The sequence below is a fragment of the Olea europaea genome, unplaced genomic scaffold (genome assembly GCF_002742605.1).
Source record: "Olea europaea var. sylvestris unplaced genomic scaffold, O_europaea_v1 scaffold1222, whole genome shotgun sequence".
In the NCBI taxonomy this organism is placed as follows: domain Eukaryota; kingdom Viridiplantae; phylum Streptophyta; class Magnoliopsida; order Lamiales; family Oleaceae; genus Olea; species Olea europaea.
The window spans coordinates 373,304-396,090 of NW_019229647.1; the positions used below are offsets into that span (position 1 = coordinate 373,304).

Genomic DNA, 22,787 nt, shown 5'->3' on the forward strand with positions numbered 1-22,787 from the left:
CAAGACCTTCTTCTTCGTATCAAAGGCGTAGTGACATTCGCTCTTTCGTCTCGTTGACGCCACCTCCTTCTGTTAAGTCCATTCTAGGACCTTTTCCATCTAGTGCTTATCTATTGGAAAATAAGGGTCAAGGTTTTGAAACTCAATGACTTATTCTCACTTGCAGTGTTTTAGCTGTAAGGACTTTGGTCACATTTTTCCCAAATGTCCTAGTCGAACGCTAATCATTGAGGAATGAAATGATGTAATGGATGATCGGTTAGAAGATCGAGTCTATGAACCTAAACTTGAGAATTTGATGACTCAAATGATATTGAGGACACTTTTTATGTAGTATCCAGACTTTTCCTATGAATCTAGGGGTTGTACCCCTTGCTCTCGATACCTCTCAGTCAAATGTTGTATGTTGTACCCTTATTCAACCCAACGGTCTTGATGATTTGTATGATCATGCCATTTTAAAGGAAAATATTGTGAATTGGAATCTGATCCTCCCAACAATTCAAATTGTATATAACAATTTTGTAAATCGGTTTATATGTAAGAGTTCCGTCAAAGTTATTCATAGTTATAAGTCTAAGAAGCCTTTAGACCTTATTCCAATGTCCCCACATGCTAGTGTGTCTATGTCAGTTGAGGCATTTGTACATCATCTTCATGACTTGCATATTTAGATCAATAAACAATTTAAAGTAGGTAATGCATCATATAAACTTCGAGCTAATTTGCACAAGCGACATGTTGCATTTAATATTTAGGATTATGTTATGATTCGAATTAGGTCGGAGCGGCCATTTGGATCCACTTCCAAATTGCAAGCCCGTAGTACCGATCTTGTTAAAAATTTTAAAGCATGTTGGCCCAAATACATACATCATTAATCTCTCATCACATTTTGGCTACCACTCTACTTTAAATATTGAGGACTTCATTACTTACAAACAATGTTTTAATTCCTTTTATGATCCTTTTCTGCTTAGGTTTGTGGACCTCAAACTAGATTATGTTGATATTTCTACTTCAATACTATCTATCACAGCACACAAAGATAAAATTGATATTATTTTAGATGAACGTATTGTATTGACCAATGATTGCAAGATTCAGTACTTCCTTGTTTGTTGGGTCATTCCATCTAATTTAGACTGTACATGGATTCCAAGAGAGAGGTGCTAACTAATATGGATCAAACTATTTTTGGAGTTTCGATACTTGGTTCGTCAGAAAAATCGTCCTTCGTGGCATGACTTGAAACATTTTGAATATCAGCTTGACTGCAGCTTTTGTGATTTGCCCACTAGCTAAGGTTGAGTTTTTCTCCTATACCGGGAGAGTTGATAAGGATATCGGCCCAATTATTTCACTTCGTATTTTATTTATTGAGGTCTATTTATTTTATTGGGCTTGTCTAGTAGGTCTGGCCCAAGCCCATGAATATTGTGTTTTTTTTTTGGCTATTTATATGTTGGTAACTGAGGTGGCAAAACAATCATGAATGAATTAAATTACGTTTGGTTTGTGGCCACGTTTTCCTTTTCCTTTTCCCCCTATTTCCCTGTTTCTCCTCTCTCCCTCCATTTCCTAACAGTCTTCTTCTCTTCTTGTTCTTCTTGCTATGGTTAATTCTTGTTCTGACTTATTGATCCTACATCAACTTGACCGGGGGTTCATTAAATATACTTGGCATTTGGATAAATCAAAGCCAATTACATAAATAAACTAGCCGAAGGTANCGTCAAAGTTATTCATAGTTATAAGTCTAAGAAGCCTTTAGACCTTATTCCAATGTCCCCACATGCTAGTGTGTCTATGTCAGTTGAGGCATTTGTACATCATCTTCATGACTTGCATATTTAGATCAATAAACAATTTAAAGTAGGTAATGCATCATATAAACTTCGAGCTAATTTGCACAAGCGACATGTTGCATTTAATATTTAGGATTATGTTATGATTCGAATTAGGTCGGAGCGGCCATTTGGATCCACTTCCAAATTGCAAGCCCGTAGTACCGATCTTGTTAAAAATTTTAAAGCATGTTGGCCCAAATACATACATCATTAATCTCTCATCACATTTTGGCTACCACTCTACTTTAAATATTGAGGACTTCATTACTTACAAACAATGTTTTAATTCCTTTTATGATCCTTTTCTGCTTAGGTTTGTGGACCTCAAACTAGATTATGTTGATATTTCTACTTCAATACTATCTATCACAGCACACAAAGATAAAATTGATATTATTTTAGATGAACGTATTGTATTGACCAATGATTGCAAGATTCAGTACTTCCTTGTTTGTTGGGTCATTCCATCTAATTTAGACTGTACATGGATTCCAAGAGAGAGGTGCTAACTAATATGGATCAAACTATTTTTGGAGTTTCGATACTTGGTTCGTCAGAAAAATCGTCCTTCGTGGCATGACTTGAAACATTTTGAATATCAGCTTGACTGCAGCTTTTGTGATTTGCCCACTAGCTAAGGTTGAGTTTTTCTCCTATACCGGGAGAGTTGATAAGGATATCGGCCCAATTATTTCACTTCGTATTTTATTTATTGAGGTCTATTTATTTTATTGGGCTTGTCTAGTAGGTCTGGCCCAAGCCCATGAATATTGTGTTTTTTTTTTGGCTATTTATATGTTGGTAACTGAGGTGGCAAAACAATCATGAATGAATTAAATTACGTTTGGTTTGTGGCCACGTTTTCCTTTTCCTTTTCCCCCTATTTCCCTGTTTCTCCTCTCTCCCTCCATTTCCTAACAGTCTTCTTCTCTTCTTGTTCTTCTTGCTATGGTTAATTCTTGTTCTGACTTATTGATCCTACATCAACTTGACCGGGGGTTCATTAAATATACTTGGCATTTGGATAAATCAAAGCCAATTACATAAATAAACTAGCCGAAGGTAGCGATACTTTTAGCATTATGAGAAATCACAGAAATTAAGCCATCCAATTATCACGGTCCTGAAATGTATTGCTATATTTTCCACATTGCAAGTAAAAATAATATTTCAAACCACTAATAGTTATTACAACAACAACTTCAACTACAAAGACAGGATAACACATTGTTACCATTGATAAAACCTCCACTGAATCATCCTCATATATGCCTTCGCTCAGGGAAAGAACTCCTCGAATCTATTGTATAATATCCAAAAAAAATTAGGTAGCCGTTAAATTGAATTTAGCGGCTAGAAATAAGGATTTTTTTGAGGACCAAATTAAATGTTAACCAATAGCTTAGAACCATTTTTTCCTTGGCTAAAACTTAGTAATGTGATTACATGGTTGATTCAAGTATTGCATGTCAATTAGCCTAATTAATTAGTTAACTATTATAATTAGAGAAACTTCCATTTATAAAATTAGAAACATTATTTATGCACGTGTAATTAGCAATTCGTATTTTTATATGGTATGTTAGAATATATATTTTGGCATAATTTAAAATAAATGTTTAATTATATGCAATACCTTATTAATAGCAATTATATATTTATCAATATAGTTAATTGGGTAATTGGTTGAGTTATTGATAACACGCTATATGGAAAAACGTGTGACATTAATAACGGAAATAATGTTGGTACCAAAAATAGGTAATAAGGTCAAGAGACCCTATATACCCCCCTTACATTACTTACACTCACACACAACTTGTCTTGTACTTTACATCTATCTCTCTCTTAACTCATCTTTTACATACATTTTCACACTACAAAGTTTAGCACGCATGGAGTCCCAAGAATTTTAGAGTGAAAGTTTAACAAGACAATTTCCTCGATTTACTTTATCTTCTTCCATACAACTGTAAGTGTAGTAGTATGAATTGTTTTTTCAATATTTGAATTATGAAAATTTATATTATGAATATAATGATATGGAAATCTAAGTTATGATTATGATATGTGTCCTATATGTTTAAGTTCAAAGGATCGAAATTTAGTAGCGCTACGCATGGGAATTATAGCCATGAAGTTCGGATTTTAATTCCCATATCTCCATACGTATGTTATGATTTTTCGTATTTAAATATGAAATGTAATTTGTTATTATTCATTTACTGAGACTTATGTCTCGTATGTATGTGTTAAATATTTTATAGGTAATTAAAAAGGAGGGTTCAAGGCAATCGGGGGTGGACTGTGCTTGCATGATTGAAAAGCGAAAACTAACTTAAGTAGTTAAAGATTTTAATAATGTTTATTGTATTTTTTAAAAACTAATTTTAAACCATCGCATGTTCAAAAAATATTATGTTTTTCTTTATTTATGAAAGTATTCTTTTACGGTACATGTTTAATGATTCCAAAGGTACAAATTTGGATTGTTACATATTGTCCTTGGATCAAGCCTTCTCAAGGAAAGGCAACTCCACTAAGTCATCCTTGAATCAAACCTGTGCTAAAGGAAAGAACAACTCCATCCAATCATTCAGGGTTCAAGCCATCACCTAAGGGAAGAACAACTCCAGTCAATCATCTTCAAATTAAGCCTTCACTCAACAAAAGACAACTCTTCTCAATCGTCGTTGTATCAACATTTACTCAATGTAAAAGCAATTCCACTTAATCAATTCATGATGAAACTTTCACATTTGGACAATCTTCAACAAATCAAGCCCAAAGAAGAAAAAATGCAAATATGTATAACTAAAAGATGCACTTAGACACCAAAAGAGTATTGGTTTTTAAGCTTAGTCTGGGACACCTAATGAAGGTAAGTACGGGTAAAGCAATGTACCTAACACGACCCGTCCTGAATCACCCTATGGACCCAAAACGTGACGTCGCTGATGGTAGATGCTGACGAGATATCAGATCCACCACCAAGGCTAACTATGAGTTACTACAAAATATGCGACAAAATCAAATGATTTTAAAAACATAGTGTAATGGGCTCGAAATAATTACTTCATATTTTTCAAAATGAATCATATCACTCAATATGTCATGCGGCTCTAACTCTTAAATCACCAGGCTCTTCAAGCTATGGATGATCAATATTACCTGTAAGAATAATTTTAGAAAAGTAGAAGTTGACAGCTCAGTGAGTGGAAGAGTTCAAAAATAATTATACTTTCTCCTTTAAACATTTTTACCAAACATCAAGTTCATATTGTTTAATATTCACATGATAGGCTCGTAAAATTATAGCTAAAAAGTGAGACATTCTCATAACACTGTAAATATCATCTCATAATTATGATATAATCATCAGCTGATATCTATATCATCATCTCATCACATCACATCACATGTGCTCATCCAAAAATGTATCATTTGACTAAAATCCGAAATCCGCCCCTCGGGCCAAACACTTTCTCCACGGGCCTTGGCGCCCTCCATGAACGAAAGCGGGTCTCTAGACCTTTAATAATCAATTCTAGAACACGGCCAGTACCCCTCTATGAAGTATATGTATACGGTCAAGACCAATGTCTGGTCAAGACCCCTCTGTGTAGGATAGAACACGGCCAAGTCCCCTCTGTGAACTAGAAGAAATATATAATCAATAGTATTTTTCTGGCCGGTCTCAATATCACATTTGTCTCATATACCAAGTCATAAATGTACCATAAGTAATCTTTAAAATTCCACACGTGTCATAATAAAAGAGATTTCTATAATAATTATAAAATTGAACATATAAATACACATACTTTACTAATGTACTTAATTTATAAATACTTTAAAAATATTTAAGTTTTTTCACTCACAGAACTATGTTCACAAATCAATTCGGTTGGTAAGCTGTCCCGATGTCTGTATTGCCGCCTGAAATATGATATAATTTTTAAATCAACAATTAATTATTTTATGTGATTTCAATAATTAAATAGGTGATACCTAAACTTAATCATTTCATGTTTAAGCGATTTCTAAAGTCTCTTTAATTACTAAAACTAGTTTTTTTTCATTTAACTCAATTCCATAGCTTATTATTCTTAACCCCTTCAATAAAATATAAAAAACTAAACAAAACTTGACAATAAGTAACTTTTTACTTACCTTTCAAAATTGAAGAATTCAAGCCTAATAGTGTAGATCACTTATTTTCTAACAAAATAGCCGAATTTTCCTATTTTTTTTCTCCTTTCCTTTCTTTTTTTTTTCTTTTTCTTTTCTCTTCCTGCTCTCGTTTTCTTTGTATGTGCTAGTGTGTGTTTTGGTTTAGATTGTATATATTTATATATATATTGATATAGGTTGGTAAAGGAAACCACCCTTGGCGACAAGCAAGATGGATCATTACACTTCGATGCAAGGCCACCAACCCTTAAGGGATGCTCTACCACTACCCCCAGGGGGCGTTCTACTACTACGCGAGGTCGTTGACCCCCCAATATCGCTTTATCTCTATGCGAAGTCTTCAACTGGCATGGAATTACCTATACGATTATCCAAACACTTAGCCACAAAACCTCTAGTAAATTGACTAGATTCCAAGGCGGTTAATACGGGCGCAACCTCCAAGCGGGAATTTAAAGACCCCCCACTCAACACGTGGGGATAGTGGGAACGCCAACGTGGGACACGTGGCACCACAACCGCCTAGCGGTTATCCAGCTTCCAATATCTATAAATATCCCCAGATGTGGTACAGGTAAAGGGATCTCTCTCCCTCTTTAGCCATCTAAATTCCAACTACATTTTTTCCAAGTCTATAAACTAATTCTCACGCCGGAGGTAAAACGGGGGAGGAAGCCCCACCTTCATTTTTCAGGTCAAGCATACTTAACGAAGTAGCCGGAACGCCGAACGCCACCAGGCAGATAGAAGGGTATTGTTATTCCACCACTTCATTGGTGCAGTCTGTGGGAATTTCTTCCACCGAACACAAAGGTCATGTCAATAAGACGAACAAGAAGTGACACACGCCTTAGAGCAGCAACGACGGAGGCAGAATCAGAATCGCTCGCCAGAGGCCCCGATCCGTCGCCTCCGCCGCAGTATGTGACGCAAAGCCAGTTTAGCGCCCTAGAGACCCAGTTAGTGGCCATGATGACCCTCTTGAAGAATCAAACGCACAGAGCGCCCGCTCACCGCATTCGGCAGATGCCCCGTCCCACCCCAGGAGGCGTACATAGAAACACCGCTTGCCATCCAACCAATGATCGCAGGCTCGAGGGCTCCAGGGATGGGGGTCTTGCAGTCCATCCCACCCCTGGCGGATCTGGAGCGGAGAATGGAAGAGATCATGACGAAGAAAATTGATGACGTGAATCTAAAAGAAAAGATAAGCGCAGGCAAATGGTCCTAGAAGAGGACCCATTCGCGCCTGAAATCGTGGCGGTCTCTTTACCTAAAGGCTTCAAGCAGCCTATAATAGAGGCTTACGACGGCGTCGCAGATCCGCTTGACCATCTGCGGACCTTCTTTGAGCTAATGAGACTCTATGCAGCACCCGATGCGGTAATGTGCTGGTCTTTTCCCCCGACTCTTAGGAGGGAAGCCAGAGACTGGGTGGCAACACTTGCCCCCCGGTCTATCCGAACATTTGATGAACTTTTCAGGAGCTTTATACCCTACTTCCTGCATAGCAAGAGAAAGAGGAGGACAACCATTGAACTGATGCAGGTAGTCTAGGAGAAATATGAGTCTCTACAGGAATATTTGGCCAGATTTAGCCGTGCGACCCTTAGAATAGAGGACCTTCAAATGTTGACGGTGGTGACTGTGTTGATGAATGGAACTCGAATCCGAGCTTTCAAGATATCACTTTCCAAGAACCCCCCAGAATCAATGCATGACCTATTGAAAAAGGGAGACTAGTATGTTGATGCTGAGGAGGCAGAGAAGGTCACAAAGAACCTCAGAGAGGAATGGGAAATAGAAAGTCACAAGCGCAAGGCGGGGGACGAGCTAAGACCTGCCAACAAAAATAGGCCAATGAGTGAGCAGATGGTGAAAGAGGCCGCCCAAGACCGGCCAGCCAGGCACAAATGAGAGGAGTCCAGGGCGTTCACCCCTTTGAACACCCCATGTGCCAAACTATTGATGGAAATACGAGACATGAAAGAGCTAGAATGGCTGAGACCCATGGTAACGCCAGCGGGCAAAAGAAATCAGGGCAGATATTGTCATTTCCATAAGAATCACGGGCATGATACTGAAGAGTGCCTGCAACTGAAGGAGGAGATCAAGCACCTCCTAAGGTGGGGTCTCCTGGGCAAGTATGTGAAGGACAATCGGGAGAAGCAAAAGATGGAGGATCGTCCCCCACCTACGGCCGGAGTGATAAACATGATTATAGGAGGGTGAGCAGGAGGGGGAGATTCAAATTCAGCAAAGAAAAGCTACAACGCTCTCTCGGGATCTGCTCCATCTAAAAGAAGGCAAGGTTCAGCCAAAGCATCACTTTTGTCAAGGAAGACTTGGTAGGCGTGGTGCACCTCCATGATGATGCCCTAGTAATAGTAGGTGACATAGCTGATTTTGACGTCAAAAGAGTATTGGTCGACGGGAAAAGTGCCACAAAAGTACTTACTCGGGACGCTTTTTTAGGCCTGAAGGTCCCATCTGATAAGTTAAAAATCGTGAACACCCCCTTGCAAGGCTTTGGAGGAGCCACGGTGATTCCAGAAGGTACTATGGAGCTCCCGATCACGCTAGGCACATATCTGACCACTGTGGTAATTGTGGCAAGCTTTTTGGTCATTAAGACCCCTATGGCCTATAATGCAATCTATGGTCGGCCGTTACACAACGCAGCTGGGGTCATCCCCTCGACCTATTACCAGGTCTTGAAATTCCCAACTAGTAGGGAAGTCGGGTGTGTGTGGAGGATCAGCAAGCATCTAGAAAATGTTATGTCGACACTTTTCAGTCATGATGTTAGAAGTCGAACCTCCGAGAGGGCGGATTAAGCCACTTAACATGATGGAAAAGATTTCCATATGGAGGGCCGGGAGGTCAACATCGGGGTCGAGTTGGACTCTGACGAAAAATGGAAGCTGGTGAGTTACCTAACAAACAACCTAGACGTCTTTGCATGGAGCCCAAGTGATATCACTAGAGTCAGGGCAGAAGTGGAAAAGTGTTTCATCCGAGAGGTACGGTACCCCAAATGGTTTGCCAACGTTGTGCTAGTAAAAAAGTCAAATGGGAAGTGGCGCATGTGCGTAGATTATACCAGATTGAATAAGGCATGCCCTAAGGACTCATACCCGCTCCCATGGATAGACCACCTCATCGACGCCACATTGGGTCACGAGAGGCTCAGCTTCCTAGATGCTTTCTCGGGGTATCATCAAATCTTTATGGCTGAGTGTGACCAAAAGAAGACGTCATTCATCACAAACTCTGGAACCTACTATTACATTGTCATGCCTTTTGGTCTGAAGAATGCAGGGGCAACTTACCAGAGGATGGTGAATAGGGTCTTCCAGGAGTTGATTGGAAATGTCATAGAAGCCTACGTCGATGATATGGTAGTAAATTGTATTAAGGTCGTCGACCACATGGCCTGTCTGCAGAGAGTGTTCGACATAGCCCGACAGAATAATCTGAAATTCAACCCCGAGAAATGTATTTTTCGTACAGCCGGTGGAAAGTTTTTAGGTTTTATGATCACCCAGCGAGGTACCGAGGCAAATCTCGACAAGATACAGGCAATACTTGAAATGAGAAGCCCCACTAATAGGAAGGAGGTCCAATGGCTGACAGGGCATGTGGCAGCCCTTAACCATTTTATGAGCCGGGCAGCGGATAAGTGCTACCATTTCTTTAAAGCCATTGGGGGCTCTACAAATTTTGAGTGGACTCAAGAGTGTGAGGAGTCACTGGAATCCTTGAAGAGGTCACTCCAGCAGCCTCTCATATTGACCAGCCCATGCCTTGGGGACATACTATGTCTCTACCTCGTAGTGTCGCCATAGGCAGTCAGTGCAGTTCTCGTAAAGGAATTCCCAAAGGCACAGAAACCAGTCTACTATGTCAGTCAAGTCCTCAAAGGCGCAGAGACAAGGTACAGTCTGGCCGAACAATTGGTGCTCGGTTTGATTGTTACGGTCAGAAAATTGAGGCCTTATTTTTAGTCCCATACGGTATAAGTGATGACCGACCAACCCATCAAGCAGATCCTACATCAACCAGAGACATCTGGAAGAGTACAGAAATGGGCAATTGAAATGAGTGAATTTGACATTGAATTCAAGCCAAGGACCGCCATCAAAGTTCAAGCTCTGGCAGACTTCATTGCTGAACTCACCACCCCAGCAGAAACCCCAGAAGGGCAAATGACAGATTGGAAGGTTTTGTGGACGGTTCTTCAAATACGGAAGGATCAGGGACAGGGATCATAATGATTGGGCCAGACTCCGGGGAATTGGAATACTCATTGCGCTTCGAGTTCCCCGCCACTAACAATGATGCCGAGTATGAAGCAGTAATCACAGGCCTAGGTCTGGCAGCTAGGCTGGGGGTGTCTTTAGTAGAGGTTTGCAGTGACTCGTAGTTGATAGTTGGACAGGTGTCAGGGGAATATGAGGCTAAGGATGGAAAGATGGTAGCTTACCTGATGAAAGTAAGGGATCTGCAAAGGGGGATCGCAAGCTTTAGGATGACAAAGATCCCACGAAAGGAAAATGAGCGGGCAGACGCGCTAGCGAAACTCGCATCGGCAAACCCAAGAAATCTGTCGTGAACAGCAAACGTGCAAGTCTTACAGCAACCCAGCATCCAACGCTGGGTCGAGGTGAAAAATATTGAGTACGAGGAAAGCTGGATAGATCCGTTAATCAAATATCTCACAGAAAATAAAACATCGAAAGATCCCTTTGAAGCAAGAAGGTTGAGAGCTCGGGCAGCCTCATTCACCATCATTGATGGGCAACTTTACAAGCGGGGTTTCACCATGCCATATCTGAAGTGCATACGACCCTCGGAGGCTAAAGAGATACTATTTGAAATACATGCTGGGACTTGTGGTAACCACCAAGGGGCAACATCCCTTGCTTTCAAAATTCTACGACAAGGCTATTATTGGCCAACCATGAAAAGAGATACCAAAGAATTAGTAAGAAAGTGTGACACATGTCATCGACACGAAAATTTGATCCACGTCCCAGTCGAGCAACAAACAGCCATTTTTGAGGTGTGCCCATTTTTTCTGTGGGGGATGGATATTTTAGGGCCTCTACCTTTAGCTAAGGGGCAAAGGAAGTTTTTGCTGGTCGCCATCGACTACTTCACCAAGTGGATAGAGGCAAAACCACTTGCGACCATCACGTCTGTAAAAGTACAGGGTTTTGTATGGAAAAATATAACATGCCGATTCGAGATACCTAGGGTAATGGTGACAGATAACGGCAGACAATTTGACAATCATAGCTTCAAGGCTTTTTGTGCAAGTTATCACATCGACCATAGACTGACTTCGGTTGCTCACCCACAATCGAATGGGCAAGCTGAAGTGACCAACTGAGTCATTCTCTGGGATTTGAAAATCAGATTGGAAAAGGAGAAGGGGCTTTGGGCAGACGAGCTTCCCAATGTGCTGTGGGCATATCACACAACTCCACGAGAGCCGATCGGGGATACACCATTCAGACTAACCTTCAGGATGGAAGTCGTAGTCCCAGTTGAAATTTTGACTAAGATAGGCAAGATGAAAGTCAGACAGCCTGATGACACCACGACCAGAGGAGAACTCGACCTACTAGAAGAAGTAAGGGAGAAGACAGCAATAAAGATGATGGCTTATAAACGGAAAGCCACCGAATACTTCAATCAGAGAGTGAAACCAAGAATCTTTCAACCAGGGGACCTCGTTTTAAGAGACGCGGCAGCAACAGGACACCCCCAGCAAAACTTGGACCAAACTGGGAAGACCCATATGAAGTGATCCACAGCCTAGGAAAGGGGGCTTACAGCTTGAAAGACATGAAGGGACGGCCACTGGGTAGACCGTGGAACGTAGAGCATCTCAAAAAATACTACCAGTAGATTTTAGAATAGACGCATGGGCTACGTTTTTGTAAATGCAGTAGATAGATTGCCATGTTAATTCTCTATGTAATAGCTCACGAAGGTACCCTTAGTTGCATTTGTTCAGTCAATAAAAAACTTTGGTAGCAGCAAGTGATAAGGGCACTAAGGAAGGGCCAGCCTAGCTGGGACGTCCCGGTACGCCTCTGAACTCACGAATCCAAGTATTTTTATATACCGATATGCAGTCTCAGACTCCCCCTCATCCCATGAAGACATACGGTCGACATGGCCTACGCGGCTAGACGGAGAGCCTTAACAAGCCAAAAATTGGCTAAGGCCCTTAACCACTAGACCCCTCTCCCGATGGTCGACATAGCCTACGCAGTTAGGCGGAGAGCCTTAACAAGCCAAAAATTGGTTAAGAGCCTTAACCGCTAGACCCCTCTCCCGACGGTTGACATAGCCTACGCGGCTAGGCGGAGAGCCTTAACAAGCCAAAAATTGGCTAAGGCCCTTAACCACTAGACCCCTCTCCCGACGGTCGACATAGCCTACGCGGCTAGGTGGAGAGTCTTAACAAGCCAAAAATTGGCTAAGGTCCTTAACTGCTAGACCCCTCTTCCGATGGTCGACATAGCCTACATGGCTAGGCGGAGAGCCTCCTGACGGTCGAAATAAGCTACACAGCTAGGTGGAGAGCCTTAATAAGCCAAAAATTGGCTAAGGCCCTTAACCGCTAGACCTGTCTCCCGAAGGTCGACATAGCCTACACGGTTAGGCACGGGGAAACACAAGGCTAAATTTGGCTAGGGCCATCGACCACTGAACTCTAGCTCGATAAAAAGCCATTCCCCCACACCATCAAACAGTGAAAGGAAAAAGAAGAAGGACGACATAAGAGACGAAAAGTTGAAAGAACAATGCACTCAACACTAATAATAGCGATCGAAAAATGTATTCATACATATGAGAAACTCTTGCCCACGTCCCGGACAAGTAGGAGATAATGAGACTAAACAAAAGTAAACACGAAAAAGGAAAAGCTAGCAAAGGGAACAATAACTAAGAAATGCTTCAACTTGAAGGGGAGACATCCCCACTACCACCTCGTGATGAACGTCCAAGCGACCTGGATGACTGTGCTCCACTCTCCTTTTCCTTGCACTGCGCAAGAAATCTATCTAGATCAAAGGGTTCTATAGAAGGATGCTCGGCCATAATCCACTTCCTGGAGAGTTTGATAGTAGCTGTCATGGCCTTCCTCCCATATGAATTCAAAGCCTTAGCATAATCAGACGATGTCTTGTACTACTCCACAGATACCTCGAGATCTCTGGCATACTCAGTTGAGGCCTTATACCTTTCGATCACCACATTTGGAGCACGAGCCAAAATAGAACGCAAGTTGTCATTCTCCGTCTCCTGCTTGCGAGCTCGAGTATCCAACGTCTCCAGAAATTTCTTCAAGAAGGATATCTTTTCCTTGTAGTGATGAGCCTCCTTTTTCTTTTCTTCAGTAAGAGTCTTCAACTCCGAGACCAGGCGACGATTCGATTCAGCGAGTCCAGTCTGGAGAGCTACCACCTAAGAAATGAGGAGGTAAAATAAAAGTCAAGCGTTAAAACCCAGCTTAAAAGGCAAGACCCAACATAAAAGAAAATGCTAAATTGGAAACGTACCCTCTGGAGATAAACAGTCACAGCCCTTTCAATGTCGTCTGCACTACACCCTGCAATTGCTCTAGATCGAGCAGGCGTCACCAAAGACTTGAGTACTCCCATCTCATGATAGCCCCGGGTAGGAGTAAACCCGAATTTGGGAAGTGAATCCTCGCGCTCACACCGTGCATAGCCGGAAGCATCCGGCCTAGGAGCTGGAGCCACCTCACGAGGCTCGTCTGGAGGCTGGGAGGTCTCATTGATCGCCCGAGATCTCCCCCTTGATCGGCCACCCTCCTTTTCTTTGAAGGGATCGATGATGGATCCTTCCCATCCCCTGCTCCTGGTCGGGCATGGAATCCATGATCCCTTCAAGATCAAGCTCTGTCCCTACACATATAAGTTAGAATCCGTTAAGATCGCAAGGTAGAAAACACATGAGGATAAAAAAAAAAAGGGAGGTGAACACAAAAGCTTACCATCAACGGGAGCAGGGCCCTCATTGCCTCCTGGCAGGGTCTTCAATACCTCATCAAGATCAAAGTCCATATCTATATGCACACACCCAAACTCGTTAGTCCCGAAAAACTAAAAGCAAAAAATAATAAGTGAGCGTATGTGCATGCGATAAAAAGAAAAATCGACGGAAACAACCTACCAATAGGACAACTCATTCCCACTATTAACATGTTCTTCATGGTCAAGATTGATCCTAAGTCACGTGCGAGAGGCGGTCATCAACCAACTCTTGGATTTAAGCTTTTAGAAAGGGGGTAACTTCTACTTGGCTATTGAAGAGATAGATTTGGGAGTGTCGCCAATTGGTGTTAAAAGAGAACTGACCTGCTGAAAGCCGGACGAAGAAGAACCGGGACTTCCATCCGCTATTCAAATTTCTAAATTTAGGAAATTTCAAAGGAACTCGGGTGGTAAAATAAACGAACGCATTACACTGACCTAGCTCATGCATTTCGAAGACACACCTGAAAAGGTCTATGGAAAGTGATATTTTCCTTATGAGACAAACATATAGGAAATATAACGACTTTTTCCCTACGTTGGGATTAATTTGACTCGGAGTCAGGTAGAACTGATTGAAAATCGACACAAAAAAGGGATGAATGGGGAACCGAAAATCCCCATCCATAACATCCTTGTACACGGCTACCTCGCGGGGGTCGGACCCGGAGAGTCTTTCTTTAGGACCGAGGGCTCTATAGACGTAATCATCAACCCGGTCATACTTACCTAGACATTTTTCCAACTTAAGTAGTGAATTGTAGAGACTATAACTTTTCGGGATATCTAAGAGGACAACCTCACCAGCCGGGTCTCGCCCAATTTCTAAATTTTGGTTTGGAAATTTGGTAGAACTAATGTGCCTCTTTGGGGAATTTGGGACAAATGCCTGAGAATATTGAATGAGTTTCACTATCAATGTAATAAAGAGATCTATTGGACGAAGGGGGCGAGGGGCCGGATGGGTCACGAAGCTCAGAAGAGGCCGGAGAACGGCTAGCCCGAAGGTTGGCCGTCGCTCGACCAGCCTTAGGGCTGGTTGACGGTCGACCAGTGGGGCGGTCGGATCCCCTCCGATACCCTCCGATGAAGGTTCGGTCGAGTCACCACACCCTCCATCACTATTCCCATTGGAAGGAGAAGAAAGAATAGTCTTATACATGACAACCAAAAAAGATGAAGAGAGCAAATTCAAAGCAAGACTTTGGATTAAAGAGGAGAGAAAATTACCTTAGAAGAGAGAAATCCTAGGATGTTGAGAGAAAATGAGACTGATTCTTTGAAGTAGAAATCACCCCCCTTTTATAGACACAAGAATTCAAACTTTTTGGGGGGAAAATTTCCCTCCAACATTAGGACCATTGATGGGGTGCCATGTGTACAGTAAAATTGCTATTTGATTTTGATTGCGTTGCTCGACTTGCTAATACGAACTACTCATTTATCATTTAAAAAAAAGAAAAAAAATTTCAAACCAACCCGGATAAAGAAAATTGCTACCCCTTGCCGAAAACATCGACAAGGGGTAGGGGGCTAATGATATAGGTTGGTAGAGGAAACCACTCTTAGCGACAAGCAAGATGGATCATTACACTTTGATGCAAGGCCACCAACCCTTAAGGGATGCTCTATCACTAGCCCTATGTGGTACTCTACCACCATGCACGGCCGTCGACCCTCCAAGGAGTGCTCTACCACTACCCCCATGGGGCGCTCTACCACTACGCGAGGTCGTCGACCTCCCCAGGGGCGCTCTACCACTGTCCCCAGGGGGCGTTCTACTATTACGCGAGGCCATCAACCCCCCAAGGTCGCTCTATCTCTACGCGAAGTCTTCAACTAGCATGGTATTACATAGATGATTATCCAAACACTTACCCACAAAACCTCTAGTAAATTGACAAGGTTCCATGGTAGTTAATACGGGCGCAACCTCCAAGCGGGAAGTTAAAGACTCCCCACTCAGCACGTGGGGGTAGTGGGAATGCCAATGTGGGACATATGGCACCACGACCGCTTAGCGGTTATCTAGCTTCCAATATCTATAAATACCCCCGGATGTGGTACAAGTAAAGGGATCTCTTTCTCTCTTTTTAGCCATCTGAATTCCAATTATATTTTTTCCAAGTCTATAAACTAATTCTCACGCCGGAGGTAAAATGGGGGAGGAAGCCCCGCCTTCGTTTTTCAGGTCACACACACTTAACGGGGTAGCCGGAACGCCGAAGTCCACCAGGCAGATAGAAGGGTATTGTTCCGTCACCACATCATATATAATAATAGAAATGGATTTGGATGGCTTTATCCATCGCCTACCATTTCTTTTGTCCTTTTTTTTTTGGACCTAATCTTTGGTTGACTTTTCTTTTATTTAGTGAAAGTAACAAACTCACTCTCTTAAAAGAATTTCATCCTCGAAATTCAATTAGCTAGAGGTCCAACATGTATGGATATAGAACTCACATTTAACTTCCGCTACCCATAATGCCTCTTTTATTGAATGATTTCTGATAAGTGTATTTTTGCACACTTATTTAGATTACAAAAATGACTTAATTACGAGCAAAATATTTAAATTGTGATTTAATCTCGTTGAATTCATGCAATGTAGGTGTTTCCATGGAAATGGTGGAATTCAGGAGAAAAGAGCCGAAAAAAGACTAAAATGAATCAAACTGAAAGTTCAGGGACCAAGTTGCAAATAATCCATAGATGAGACGGGAAATTGAATGAAGATTCAAGAGTGTTAGAGGTCAATCGGATGAGGAAATGAGTCAAGAGGTGAAATATGGTCGAAGTATTATCAAGTATCAACTTTCAGGCGAAAAAGCTATATTCGTGATTTTTAGTCTCTACTTGAGATCCATTTTTGGCATAGTAAACATCCGAATTTGAGGAAGCCTATTTCTCCACAAGTGTATATCTTTGAGTTCTCTTTCCAGTGCACTTTTAATCACTTCAATTGGAGATCAGGGGAGAAAGTTGTGATCAAAATACTGAAAGCTGTTCGACGAAAAAATTTCTATAGCCATGCGGTCGCATGGTTATAATTCCTTGCAGTCGCACAAGGCAATGCAGGGAAAAATCTGGGCTGAAACTTCTGAACCATATGATAGCATGGCTTTATACCATGCGGTGTCATGGTATAAAAATGTGACGAAATCTCAGGTTTCCTTATTCGACTCAAACATGATTTAGTAAGGTTTTGGGCAACTTTCTTGACCTAATTCCGCCCCCAATAAATACCAGACGACCCTGAAACATAAGAGGGGAGGGAGGGGGGAATATACACAATTTTTGGAGGATTTGGAAAGGAAGAACAAGGCAAAAACAAGGCAATCCACTTCAAGATTCAAGATTTCACTTCAAAAATCAATTGGGTGATGTTCTTCCTTGGTTTTAATTATTGTTTTTCTTTATTTCCCATTATGCTAGGCTAGATTTTTATTATGCTAGGAGATCAATGCACCATGTAGTTGGATCTTTAATTTTCTAGTTTTGCAAATTGACATTAAAACATATTTCTTTTGTTTTGAATGATTTATATGTATTTATTGTTTCCGCAATTAAGGGCTCGTAATTGTGTGAGTTTGGACGATTTATTCTTACATTCGAGAGAATTGGAATAGATTCGACATAATATAAATCATCGTAGGGTCCGATAGGGGATAGAAATATACCACTATGCCCTACGTGATTCTTTAAGTGTTCATAAAACTACATGCATTTTTACATATGCACTTGTCATAGAAATATAGGCCGATGGTATGTAGAAATAGGTTTGATACATCTCGAGAGTGAGTATTGGATAGACTTAGGAACATTGATTCGTCAACAATTGAATTATGTTGTCATATTGTGAAACTAGAGTTTAAAGTGATAATTGCATGGGAAATCGTGATCCTAGTGTGTTTAATTTCTATTGATTACTACAAACGTGCGTTCTCAACAATTGATTTCATTCTAAAGTTTTAAATTATTGTTTTGCATATTAATTTCAATTTAATCATAAAAAAATTGTATAATTGGGGTTTAATTAGGTCTACATTCACTTTGGTAATTTAGTTTCGGTTAAGGCTACAGTAGGTAAAATTTGAATTAATCAATCTCTGTGGGACGATATTCGGACTCATTTAATCTACTTTATTACTTGTTAACGAACCGTACACTTGCGGTGGTTTTAAATCGAAAGAAAATAATTTCGCGAACAATTTCTCCAACAAACTTTTAGTCCCAATATTTAATCTTTCCCATCATAGTCTTAATAACTTCCTAAGAGCCAATATATGGCATTCTCATCTTTCTTTTTTTTTTTTTTTTTTTTTTTTTTAGGAAAACTCAATTATTTTCCAATTTGGAGTTCAAGATACTACTTTTCATGTTCTCCAAGTCTTCACCTTACGTCAAATTTAAACTATCCTTTAATCAAATTCTTTTTCTATAACAATGGCTACATATTAAGATCGAATAGCATTCTTTCACCCATTTCGTCATACGTCCTTGGAATATTTCAATATTATATATAGCCTCAATTATCGACATTTGTCTCTAGTTTTTATATGTCAATTCCATGAAAAATAAATGATTATCCCTGACTCCTTTAATTAACCAACCATAGTTGATAGCCTCTCTTTTGAACTTGTCTTCATAGTGTCTGACATTCTATCAAAAGAAGATGCCCAATGTAATTTAATTATCTTACAACTAACCAAAGATAATACTCGAATTCCACCATTCAGTTAACAATATTGTCTAAATATAATTTTATAAGTCTATCATATGAACTAACTATATCATTTAAAAAGAATCTTGTAACCTTTATCAATCTTTCCACAATGATTTAAATACTATTTTATCTTCATTCCATGTATTTGGATTCCCCAAACAAAAATATTTGTGGGTAACTATCTTCATTCTAAAATTGACAATATCTCCAAAAATTCAGTTGTTCATAATTTTCTAAAATTCTAGTTATCCCCAATAAAACAATTAAGATAGCTCAATATATTGTTCTTTTCCTTTAGTTCTATATCACCCAATGATAATATATACACAATTTCCATTTCCACCATTTTGAATAAAATATACCTTAAACTCTGATGATTAATAAGTATTGTTATTTCTCACAATGTGATGACATAATCCCAATATAACCAACTCCAAATCATGTTTTAATCATGCCTCTTCATCAATATATCATATAATTCATAATTCATCATTTTACTTCAGAACGTGTTCTAAACCTTAACATAATCCATTATCATAAATCAAATCCTCATCAACTTTTGATGCATGAGTAAATGTTTCCTCATAATTTAATCTAATAGCAACACTTTTTACATCCTTAAATCCACACGATTTTTGGTGTTCTTTCTTTCTATGAAGAGACAATTATAACAATTAATCCACGATAATTCTATACTCTTCATAAAGAGGCCATTGAATAACCAACGTATAAGCCTTTTTGTACGTCACATAAAGACCTTTAATGAAGATAATATAACCTAAAGATATCATTCCACGGCGAATAAAATTTACATTTGATGATCGTCTTAGACTTTAAATTATCCTACATATCATTTATATATTTCGTGGCAAATAGATCTCGATAGAGTTGGAATACATTATTTGTGAGATCTGAAAATACAATCGAAAATGACCCAAACTTTACATTACTAGAAATTCATTAAATTTGCCTTAACTTCCAAATTTAGCTCGATGTTTCCAAATTTGATGTAATATAAAATAATAAACCAACAGATAGCCTTGTCAAAACTAATTAACTTAATAACTCAAATATATCGTCACATCATCTTGCTATAAGGCAACCATAACATTCATTTACTTGTTATTCATCCTATCATATTATGATCATGTAACTTGTCATTTATCGTCATACTGTATGACCTATAACATCTAATTATACCAATTTTCCTTATGATCACAAAATAATAATCTTCATATTTATCACGTGAATCTTTCACACACCAATATACTACCAAATTTTCTTATGTTAATTCCTAATCTCAATAAATTTCAACTCTCCCATTCTTTGCTTTTTCTCCTTTTCTTATTCATTAATTCAATGGTCTCATTCCATTTCTCAAGCCATACATGCATATATATGAAATATGCAAATCAATCTCTTTCCGTTTTCTTTACTTTAATGCACATTTCCTATTATAACCAAGAATGAAAATCAAGAAATGTTTCTTTAGTTGACTTCATTCTTATGTTTTTACTTGAATCCCAAAAGCATACATGGATGTACATATCTATTTAATTTCATTTCTTAAGCAACATATTACTCCCATAATAAGTAATCTTCATGAAGTATATCCCTAATTTTCTCACATCCCTTATAATTAAACAACTCATAAATAATCGAAATAATTGGAATGACCTAAATGTTAATCCCATTGACCCATAAGATGAACAATAACACATTGTTATCTATCAATCAACAAGTCATCATTTTGTCTTCCACAATTTCTTATCATACAACATAAATTTATAGCATCATGATTCTCTATCATCATCTCATATAAGTGCCCAGAAATCAGCAAAAAATTTAGGTGACGCCACTAATCATTTAGCTTCCCAAGATAATTAAAATTCCTCACTAATTGTCACCAATTACACAAAGAAGATAATATCATTCCCTTTTATTTATTGCGCACTCTATCATTTCGAATGCCCGTGTAAACAACCTACAAAACTATCACTTTAATCAACTCTTAATAGGTTACATGTACCACAATCCCAACTCCACAACTAATAACAATTTCACCCATCATATCATTGCAACTAATATACTTACATACTAGTCATTTCTAACTTTGCCAAAAATATTCTTCTATAATTTTACTTTCCATACAGTATAGTAGCAAGAGCTTGAGAGTCTGTAATTTTTGCCACCACGACACGTGATCATACACGCTGAATATGCATGATGTACTAATGCATGAATTATGAATATTTTACAGACCATGCTCTGATACCACTTTGACATGACCTATCCCGAATTACCCTGGTGGACCCAAAACGTGACGTGCGCCAATGATAGACGTTGATTAGATGTCAAATCCATCACCAAGGCTGACTATGGGTCACTACTAGTTATAAGTATCTTATTTTGGATTATAATTAGTAGTGACCCATAGTCAGCCTTGGTGATGGATTTGACATCTAGTCAGCGCCTATCATCGGCGCACGTCACGTTTCGGGTCCACTAGGGTGATTCGGAACGGGTCGTGTCAGTACCAACCTTACCATATGGAAAAGTCAACTACTAGGAGAATCTAGAGCAAACCAGAATTTTGTTACATCCTTTGCTAGAGTCACGAACCTATTTGAGTAAAATCATTTGGGTGAAGCTTATGAACTGAAAACCTATTTAATTCAGCTTATAGAGACAAAGAAATAATGAAGCTTGGAATTAATTAATAAATAAAATTAAGCAAATATGGTAGACCAAAATCTAGCAACTCTCTAATCATTCTTGCCAAGCTGCCTCATTCTGGTCCTCGAGTGTCGCGGTATAAAGTGGTGTCTACTAGCACGGGAAGTCTCTATCCAACTGCAAGTTGGTTTCACCAAACTTAGTCATCCTGTAAGAAGCTGCTGCTTGGCTCACCCACTCAGTCATGTAGTACTCTTTGTCACTCATGATCCTGTGTATAAAGTTCCCCCTCCTATTTAAAGGGAGGTGCCTTTACTTTCTTCAATTTAGAAAGCAACTGAGTGATTTTCAGTCCTTGATCTATTGTCCATCGATGCCCTGCCCTCTCTCTTTATTTAGTGCTTGAGTCAGGCTCTTATCCTAGCTAGATTGGATTGGTATTCACGTAATTTTTCTTACAATTTAGCCCAATGCTTAGCTCTTTCTTTTGAAAGACTAAACTTTCAAGAATCAATCAACAATAATTATACTTTAGGAATGATTTCTTTCCTTACGAAATTATATTCCTTTCTACGCTTTTGTCACCGTTAAAAGTCAATCTAGCTATTACGATATCTAGTAGTGTTTGGGGATCATCTATAATCTAATTAATAAGAGTTAATTATACAAATCTATCTGTATGTATAACCAGTCAATAATGAACCTTTAATTAAATCAATATGAACATTTTTCAAAAGTAAAACAAGGAACCACTTGACTTCATTAATTGAATTTCAAGTTCATAACAACATGAAATATTACATCGTATATAAGTCAAACATAGGCACATCATGCAGTTGATAATTACAATGAGATCCAATAGTTGAAAAATATGAAATTAAAAAATTGGTCTTACAAAGGGGTGGCTGAATAGTAAACTGCGTGCGGGCCGGACGTCAGAATTGCACAGTTGAAGAAATGAAACATATAGTCATCTTCGCCATTGGTGATGTGTGTGTGTGTGTGTGAGAGAGAGAGAGAGAGAAGAGAGATCCCGTTCTTATTCGACATGGACTCTTGTTCATTAATGGGTTGGGCAGTTGGGCTTCTTCCTTTTCAATTCTGGTTTGGCAAAAGTTAGTTAAGATCCGAGGTCCAAAATTTGTTGTTTATGATTGAACATCATTATACATTATAATGTCACCTAATTCTAAACATAAGTAACAATGAGAAAAAATTGGATATGCTAATTTAAAATGACATGTCAATTATTCATTGAGTAAA

The 22,787-nt window shown here is 39.4% G+C and overlaps 1 pseudogene; it reads right to left on the minus strand.

Annotated features, from left to right (window-relative positions):
• The window catches only part of LOC111374219, a 40,509-nt pseudogene extending 17,935 nt beyond the window's left edge, over positions 1 to 22,574 (minus strand).
• Between the last annotated feature and the right edge of the window lie 213 nt (positions 22,575 to 22,787).